Source organism: Peromyscus leucopus, chromosome 14 (genome assembly GCF_004664715.2).
Source record: "Peromyscus leucopus breed LL Stock chromosome 14, UCI_PerLeu_2.1, whole genome shotgun sequence".
Lineage (NCBI taxonomy): Eukaryota > Metazoa > Chordata > Mammalia > Rodentia > Cricetidae > Peromyscus > Peromyscus leucopus.
In genome coordinates, this window is record NC_051075.1 from 347,025 (window position 1) to 357,278 (window position 10,254).

The window sequence follows — 10,254 nt, forward strand, 5'->3', positions numbered from 1 at the left end:
AAGGTTTGGGATGGTGGGTGAGATATTAGGTTTTCATAGAATATCATGCACCTTAAAAGATTGGGTAACTTGTCTATAAGATTGAGCATGGAGGTCTAAGGTCTGATTCTCACTTTGTAATAATGGTCTCTAGTAAGAAAATTTTAATTCTATATTTCTCAAAAGTTTACAACACAGGCGTTGTACTGAACTCCATAGAGTTAAGCATTAGATGGATATTACTCCTTCCCTATCTATGCCCATTTTGAGGGAAGAATACATGAATGAATGAACGAATGAATGAATGGTTTTAATGTTACGAAGAAAGCTAGCTGTTACCAAATATTCATCCCCCCACTCACCTTTTTTTTTTCTTGAGAGAGTGTCCCAATTGCTCCAGGCTGGCTTCAACTTCCATACACAGGTGAGAAGGACCTTGAACTTATGGTCTTCCTGCTTTCATCTCCTGAGTGCTGGGTTACCGGTGTCTACAGCCTCACCTAGTTTATGTGTTTCCTGGGTGCTGGGGATGGAACCTAGTGTTCCATTCTAGTACGCCAGGCAAGAACTCTTCCAACTAAGCTACATCTCCAGCCCTTGATCTTCCTTTTCATACACTAATAGAGTATGAAACAGATGGGCACATAGGTATTCAGAAAAGCAACTACCTTTTCCAGGTTCCATACAGCTATATATAGGCATAGGACCAAATACTGGCCAATGCCCTTCTTTGTTTATTGTATGTTAAATTATTTATGATAATCTTTGATGGGATAACTCTCATTGTAGTGTATTTAAACCAAGTCCGAAACTTAACACTTTTCAAATTAAAAAGTAGATTTGATTTCACCTTCTCTTGAATATGGGCCATTCTTAGGCAAATATTTCTTCTAATCAACAGATTGAAACAGAAGTGATATTAGATGACTCTCAGGCTAGGGACACACCCTCCTCCTCCTTCTCTCTTCCCTCCTTCTCTCCTCCCTTCTCTCTTCTCCCCTCCCTTTCCCTCTCTCCTACATCACCCCTCTTTTCCCTCCTCTTTCCTCTCCTTCTCCTGCCCTCCTCCTCTTCTTCTTTCTCCCTAACCCTTCTCTCTGTAGGCACTTTATAATCCAAATACTCTCAATTGCCATATTTATGAACAAAACAAATATTGTCATTGTTTTAGCTACTAAGATTTGTGTGACAGTTTATTGTAAATCAATGGATAGACTAAGCCCTTACATCCCCCCAACAGTCAGTATATTTACAACTGAATTTCTTTCTCATTATGGATCTCCTTACTCTCGTCCTCTCCTTCGTTGCTATTAAAATCTCTTTTTATGGTGCCATTACCATTGCCACTATTCATTATAAAAACAGTGTTCATCCCCCTCACAGCTGTTGCCATTCTGCCAACAAAGTAGAACTGAATATGCAAATTTAGTTTACATAGAGGCACACTTATTACACAACAGTTTCCCAAAATAATGACATGAGAATCAATTTCTCTCATATGAAAGTCTAAGCTGGTATTTCTGGCAGATAGGTCCCATGAAGAAGTCCTTAATTTCTCTTTTGGCTCTGCCATTATCAGAATTCTGCCTGGAATCTTCTGTTCAACTAGATGGCTGTTCTAGTTCCTATAACCATACAGCTCTGTAGCTTTATTTGCTTTTGACTGGCTTTTAAAAATATTAATTTGGTGATTTACTCTATATCCTTAGTTTCTCACTAGCTAGTGATACTTCTGACTTAACAGGCTAAAACTGTTGACTTTCACTAATTTCTCATTTTCACCAGTGAGTGGTGTCTTTTGTGTCTCAAAAAATAAATTGTGGGGACTGGAGAGATGGCTCAGTGGTTAAGAACACTTCCAGAGGTCATGAGTTCAATTCCCAGCACCCACATGGCAGCTAATAGCTTACTGTAACTACAAGATCTGACACCCTCACACAGGCATGCATACACGCAGAACACCAATGCACATAAAATAAAAATAAATAAATTATTTTAAAAAAAAAAGAAAGAAAAAGAAAAAACGAATTGTAAGGTGAGCTATTTTAGATGACTACCGGAGAGTGAAACCCAAAACAAAAATCAGCAGGACAGGGGAAAGAGCAGAGTTAAGGAATGGTAAGGAGTTGAGTTCATTGAATTTGAAATGCCAGCTAGACAAGCCAATAGAGAAGTTACTAGAAGCACAAGACTTTGAATAGAGAGATGGCTTAGTGGGTAAGCGTGCTTGCTGGGCAAGTATAATAACCTGAATTTAGAACCAGAACCCACATAAAATGCCAGACATGAGGACTGAAGAGAGAGATCAGTGGTTAGGTGCTGTGGGATGGTCTGTATGTCAAATTGTTCTGATTGGTCAATAAATAAAACACTGATTGGCCAGTGGCCAGGCAGGAAGTAGGTGGGACAAGGAGAGAGGAGAATTCTGGGAAGCGGAAGGCTGAGGCAGAGAGACATTGCCAGCTGCTGCCATGACCAGCAGCATGTGAAGACGCCGGTAAGCCACCAGCCACGTGGCAAGGTATAGATTTATGGAAATGGGTAATTTAATAAGAACAGTTAGCAAGAAGCCTGCCACAGCCATACAGTTTGTAAGCAATATAAGTCTCTGTGTTTACTTGGTTGGGTCTGAGCGGCTATGGGACTGGCAGGTGACAAAGATTTGTCCTGACTGTGGGCAAGGCAGGAAAACTCTAGCTTCAGTTAGGAGAAAGTACTGCTCTTGCAGAAGACCCAAGTTCGATTCCCAGCACCCATATCAGGTTTATCACAACTGTCTGTAATTTCAGCTCCTGGAGGGCCAATGCCTCCTTCTGCACACTGTGAGCACTGTTTGAGAGTGTACACACACACACACACACACTAAAAAAAAATCAGTTTTTAAAAAGTCAGGCATGGCTGGGCGGTGGTGGCACAGGCCTTTAGTCCCAGCACTCAGGAGGCAGAGCCAGGCAGATCTCTGTGAGTTCAAAGCCAGCCTGGTCTACAGAGCAAGATCCAGGACAGGCACCAAAAATACATGGAGAAACCCTGTCTCGAAAAACAAAAAACAAACAAACAAACAAAAAAAGGTCAGGTATGGCTATGCTAATAAGGGTGGGTGATGAAAAGAGGAGGATCATTGAAAATTGTTGGTGACCAGCCTAGCTCCAGGTTCAATGAGAAATCCTGTCTGAATGAAATAAAGCAGAGTATGATAGAACAGGCCACTCAGCATCTTCCTCTGATGTATATGTGGAATCTCACACCACACACTTTTGTGCTTGTACTATATTTACACACATACACAAAGAAAGAAAGAGGGGAGATATTTTGAAAGCATTAAAATTGGAAATTTGGGTCATGTGACATTTATAGGAGTAGGTGAATAAGGATAGCATCTGAAGTGGGGGCATATGAGAGGTCGAGTACTTAGCACAGAGAAGGTCCCGCTTGCTGTCTGTTCAATTATTTTTAACTGTGCTGAGCAGATAAGAGGGCATTGGGCACGAGTTACACATTGTCAGAACAATGTTAAAAGCTGTTGAGTCACTGTTAATAGTAAGTCTTTAATATATGCTTTCCTCCCCCTCACCACCACCCTCCCTTGTTTGGTGTTTGGTTTCTTGAAACAGGGTTTCATTAGGTAGTCTGGGCTGACCTCAAACTCACATGTAGTCCCAGCAGGCCTTGAATTTGTGACCTTTCTTCCTCAACCTCCCAGTGCTGAGGTTATAGATGTGTGCTTCAGCATCCTGATAATGGTGCCTTTTAATGTTACATTTCCTTTAAGTAAGCTAAGATGTTGGGGATTCGGATGATTTTAATCTTGCCTATCAGGTTATCGTTGTTTTAGTATTAGCTGCTTTGAAAACTCGGCAGATGTGTTGAGGAAGCCAGCCATAGAGAAGTCACTGTTGATGGCTCCCAGAACACAGCCCTGGATCCTGAAGGCACTGCCACACACAACTGTTTCAAATAGCAAGTGGTAAAATTTTTTTGCCATTAAAAGCCATTTCCACCCTGGCCAAAGCAGGAGACTTGACTTGTTCTAGACCTCATCTAGAATAAACCCAGTCCTCCATTTACATGAATTTATGTGATTGGCATAGACACCCTTGACACACACCCCTCTGGCTACATAATCAGATGATCACTACCTTTTTGGTGCTGAAATTTCAGGCCTATTAAAGGATTTCTCTGGAGTGGTCTTTTCTTGTCTACTTTTGGTCTTCATCCTTAGAGCAGGGTGGTGGAGTAACATGAAAGAGAAATGATAATGGAAGCAGCGGCGGCGGTGGCGGCGGCAGCAGTGGCGACAGACAGTGGTGACAGGGGCAGTAATGATGAAAGGCAGCTGAAGAGTGCCAGAGAGTGGCCAGGAAAGACAGACGAGTAACAGGAGCAAAAGGTGAATGAGGAAAGAGAACGAAGGCTAACAAAAGATAAAGGCTGTGTGTAAAGAGAAGAGAAAGTGCAGGCTGTGCTGCCTGGAAGAGTTCCAGAAAGATGCCAGGCCTTGGAGATGCACTCTCAGACACATTGCTATTAATAACTGAGGATGACAAAACCCTAAATCCAGCACCTCTGACACTTGCCGTTGTAGGGCTGAGGCTCCCAGCACCCAGGGATGAATGGAAGCAGAGACACTAGAAAAAACTACCTGCTGTAGTGTATGCTGTCTGCCTCCACTGCATACAACTGCCTGAAGCTGGGGACTATAAGGGCTGACGTGTGGAGTATCAGTGGGTGGCCACAGTACAAAGCAACCAGCCTTCAACCTGAGTTCAGAGAGCCATAACACTCTGGCTTTCAAAGACTGGAACAACGTTGGACCCTAGCTCTTAAGAACTATAAGCCTCTGTTTTTGGCTGTCAAGCCTCTAACCCTTGGGCACTCAGGGGCCTGGTATTTCCAGGACAAGAAAAGCTTCTCGCCCACCCACAATTCTTATCCACATAGAATAGAAACACCCAAGCCAGCTATAAGGCCTTTAAGGGCTGTTACACAAGCTTCCTATGGCAAAGATAGAACAAGTGATGCCCACACCACAGAATTTGAGGGATCTCCTAAATGACTCTTGGCCCAAATAGTTCTACTCCACCCAATTGTTTCCTTAATTCTTTTCTTGAAAGCATCCCATTAAGAGATTCGTTCCTATTGTTCCTTCTCCAAATGTTCTCTATTAAGTCTAGGCTGGCTCCAAGTTCCTCAGGGAAAAGTGGCGGACTGAACAAACATCTGTTGATATTGTTCCTTCTCCAAATGTTCTCTATTAAATGCAGGCTGGCTCCAAGTTTTGCCTTAGGGAAAAGCAGCAGATAGAAGGATTGAGAGCAGACGGAGAGTATGTGTGGCAGGGTCTTTATCCCATTTACTCTGTTCTTGTCTAACAGCTCACCAGTGGATTTTCCTCTCGGTGACTGGCCAAGGAAATAAGATCTAGCTGAGTAAAAGGGATTGTACTGGACTCAGGATAGAAGGAATGGAGCAGGATGAATGTCAAGATACATCAGATAAAGGGCATAGACATAAAGAAAATAAGGAGCTGAGTGGAAGAAGTCAAAGAGAACCAGATTGATGAAGTGCCTGCCCTGGGCAGCCCAACAACTATCTAGAGTCTGAGTTCCAAGAGGAGTGCTAACAACTGTGACAACACCTGCATGTGCCTTACTGTTTGCAAGCTTCCCTATCTAGTCACTCCTCCACTGATCAGGGAAGCAGCAGAGAACTAAATTAGAACCATCCCATGACCTTGTGGCATTTAGAGCCTACTGGGACTGTAGTTCCATAATGAGATGTCTCCATGACAAGTGATGGGGAAAACATGTTGATCTATGAGGATTAGGTCTCACTGATCAAGTTGGGGATAGCCAGCTCTCCTGAGGAAGTGGTACCTGGCATACAAACAAGCAAACAAGCAAAAAAGGTAGTTTCAGCAAGGAGGGTGAAATAAGTATTCTAGGCAGAAACAACACCACATCTCCATTCTCCAGATGACAAAAAATGTTGTAAGGATGCTAGACTGGTGGAGGCCTGGGTTCTGGGTCTTGCTAGGGTCCTGGGTTCTTCACTTTCTGTGTGTAATCTACCATAAGCCATCTTTTGGCTTTTCAGACTCTAAATCACCTTCCAGCAGCAAAGCTTAAAGTACTTTTATCTGAGCACTTGTAAAGAGATGGTTCATAAAGACCATATAACATGATAGCCTCATGCCTGTTGGAAAAGCTATTATCAAAAAGAAAAGAGAAGCTAGGAATTTAGCTCAGTGTTCAAGTCCTTGCCTAACAGACTCTAGGTCCTGGACTGTATAACCAACCTGGGAAAAAATAAAAAGACAAAAAAATAAAAAGTGTTGTGGGGAAAAAAAGGTAACTCATAGATGTCATGGATGGAATGTAAATTGATACACAATTTACTGATACTGATAAAATAAAAATATAACCACCATGCAATCCAGAATCTAACTGCTGGGTGTATAGCTAAAGGAAATAAGATCTGTATACTGGCTAGATGGTAGTGGCACATGCCTTTAATCCCAGCAGTTATGAGGCAGAGGCAGGTGGATCTCTATGAGTTTAAGGCCAGCCTGATCTACAAAATGAGTTCCAGAAAAGTCTGGGCTGTTATACAGAGAAACCCTAGCTTGAAAATCAAAAGAAAAGAAAGACCAGTATACTGATGAAATATCAATATTTCCATGTTCATCACAGGATTATTTAATGTCCATGAAAAAAACCAACTTCACTGTACATTAGTGTTTGGCAAAGAAAATGTGGCACACACACACACACATACACACACACACACACACAGAGAGAGAGAGAGAGAGAGAGAGAGAGAGAGAGAGAGAGAGAGAGAGAGAAACATTATTCAGACAAGAGAAGGAAATCCTATTGTGACAACATGCAGACTATAGGACAATAGAACATCATGCTAAATGAAGGAAATCACACACACAAAGACAAATACTTTATTGTGGGGGCCCACAGAGGCTCCCTTGTAAGACCTTACTTAAGGTCAGAGAGTCTGAGCTTGCTTTACCCAGCAGAGTTGCATAATGAGATGATTTAGCCACAGGCGTGGTTACCAGGTGTTTTGAAGGGTCTACACTTGGCTGTCCATTGAAAAGGGGAGGTCTTTTGCCTCTCCCCTGGCTAGTGTATTAAAAACTATATTAGAATAAATCTCAAGGCAACTGGGGCCCTCCCAAAGCTATCCTGTGTCTCTGTTTTTCTTGTCATCTCCGCCTATATTTCCATCTAATACTTCTTCATTCCTCTCTTCCCCAAAGAACTCTTTGACAGGTGGGAGCTGGACTCCCACATATAGTCCAGAAGGTGGAACTTGGGTACGGAGGATAAAGAGAAGGAAAACTGCAGGTTAAGTGGGCATGCTCAGATAATTAATTGGAGTGCAGTGATTTTCTTTTCTTTGGGAGTAAAATTGTAAATATAGAACAGGGTAATAGTAGGCTGCAGCAAGTCTTTATCATCTATCTATCATCTATCTATCTATATCTGTCTACTAAGTTAGATCTAAAGTTGTATATAAATAAGTCATAAAAATTTAGGTGAAGTTTGAGAAATATAGGCTTTAGGGATAGGGATATTGTGAAGAGTTAATAGAAAGTAACTTAAGAAGCCAGGTAGTGGTGACGAATGCCTTTAATCCCAGCACTCGGGAGGCAGAGCCAGGAGGATCTCTGTGAGTTCGAGGCCAGCCTGGACTACCAAGTGAGTTCCAGGAAAGGCGCAAAGCTACACAGAGAAACACTGTCTCAAAAAACCAAAAAAAGAAAGAAAGGAAGGAAGGAAGGAAGGAAGGAAGGAAGGAAGGAAGGAAGGAAGGAAGGAAGGAAGGAAGGAAGGAAGGAAGGAAGGAAGAAAGGAAGGAAGGAAAAACTAAGGGTAGAATCGTTTTCCCAAGCACAGGACCTAAGATGCAGAAAGCAGCATCCACAGCCGAGCAACCACTGAAGACTTGGCGGGTCTGAGCGAGCAGTGGCTTCAGAAGCCCCCATCGCAAGCAGCAGCAGCAGCAGTGGGAGCAGCAGCTGAGCTAGCATCAGCATCAATGAGACTCACGGGGCATCATTGGGTGGCAGGCAAGCAGATACTGAGAAAGCCAGTTGGAGCAGCAGGGGTCTGCACACTTTCTGCCATGGTGGGGCCTCAGTGAGGAGAACACAGTCAGCCAGGGTGTTTCTGAGGACGTGGCTGGAGGCTATACTCTGCAGCCTTGATGAACTGGGTGAGAGAAGGCATACAAGCGGCTGCAGCTTGGAGAGTGCAGCAGAGACTTCGGATCCCAGAGGCCTGAGCAGGTCTGTCACCCAGAGCCAGAGTCCCCAGCAGCCATAGCTGAGCAAGGGACATCCCAGGAGAGCACAGGTGGAGAGCCAAGCAGTCAGCTGGAGGGCGAGTGCACAGGGCACCTTAGCTGCTGCTCGAGTGACAAAACCTCTGGAAAAAGATGCCCACGGGGTGTGCACCCAATGGATCAGGGAGCAGGTGCCTCTGTGTCTGAGTGTGCCCAGCTGACCGTACATTCCAGGGACACTGGGGCTCTGGGCAGGCAGGCATGGGAACTGCTGAGACTGACGCAGCCCAAGTTCCCAGCGACAGGGTACAGCCAAAGCCATAGAGCTTCCCTGGGGTGTCATTTGGCCCTGTATATAAGGCAGCACACAAATGACACAAGGCCAGCAGCAGAGCAGATAACATGCCAGGGTGCAGTGGCCATGACTGGCTGTGGCTAGGTTTCCTCCAGGATTCCAGGACCCAGGGTGCTGAATGAGAGCCGTAGCTCATAGTGACTGGGAGGCACCTTAAGCCCTTGTGACACAAGATGATTGAGAGCCTCAGGACATTGGGGTCTCTAGGCTTGCAGCCTGGAGATGGGAGGTGCGGATGGACCGGGGCTGTGAAAAAGCCGAAATGGGACAGAACTAGCAGCCAAAGCCCCACAGTTTCCATTTGCTGGCAGTGAACAAATGTGTGACTCCTTTAAGAGATGGCTTCCTGGTTCATGCTGGCTGTAAGCAGCTGAGCTGTGGTGACACCACCTTTGGCCTGGATTAAATTTCCTAGGGGAAGGCTATGGCCATAAAGTACCACTGTAACCAAGAGTGAAAGTTTCAGAGATGCTTGTTTGAACTGGGTTGTTGCATTCAAGGGAACTGCAACAAGTTTTTGGTTGTGGGTCTCTTCATATTTGGAGCTTTTGCTTCAGAGTCATTATGACTTGGACAGCTATACAAAGACTTCAGGGTAGCTGGTGAGCCAGGCCCTGGTCTTGGGCTTTCAGTGGAATATTAAGATTGGTATCAGAACTGAATTTTTTAATTTTTCAGATTTAAGAAATGGAATGGACAGGAGTGGTTCAATTGCAATGGGACAGTTTTGATTTCACCTACACACACACACACACACACACACACACACACATAATCAACTATGATGACTTACAAACTGTTTTGTATAGAAATGGAACTGTTTTGTTTTTTCTACCCAGGGTCAAGACATAGCTTCAAAAAATATGAAATGAGGGGGAGTTGTTATATTTCTTGGTCTATTTAATTTTTAAAAATGTACGAATGAGTAGGAGTTTGGATAAAGTTTTTGCTGTTGTGAAGCATCTCAAACGCAAAAACATTTTCTTGTTTTTTTTGTATGGATAATGTTAGCCTATATTAATGTATCCTATGTTTTGTTAGCAATAAATGCAAAAAATTCTATTAAGAAATTGTTTGTAGATGTTTGCTAAAGTTTATGAAGTATAAGTATTTCTATTAAGAGTTTGCTTTTAGATGTAAGTTTGTGAGAATTGTAATTGTGTATAGTAATATACTAGAATGTTAACCTGTTAATGTTAATGAACCATGGTAGGGTGATGCTAAGGAGTCCTTAGATTTGATGCAATTGCATCAGGAGTTTACTGATTTATGTGATGCAGTTGCATCAGGAGTTCTATGATTTTAAAAAAAAGGTCTGATGCAAGTAAAACTGCTGTAGTCACCTTACACCCATTTAAAAAGGCCATTCCATCGTGATCATCCTCTACTCTTTTACTAGGAGGTATAGCAGCCATAAGGAGCAAGAGCTCTGATTATTCCATCTACTTGCAAGTTCTTAGTGGAAAGCTGATTCAGAGATGCAAAGAGTTAAGCTCTGTACCCTCACTTGAGATCTTTATATTATAAAGAAGGGGGAATTTGTGGAGACCCACAGAGGCTCCCTAATAAAACCTTACTCAAGGTCAGAGAATCTGAGCTTGCTTTACCCAGCAGGGCTG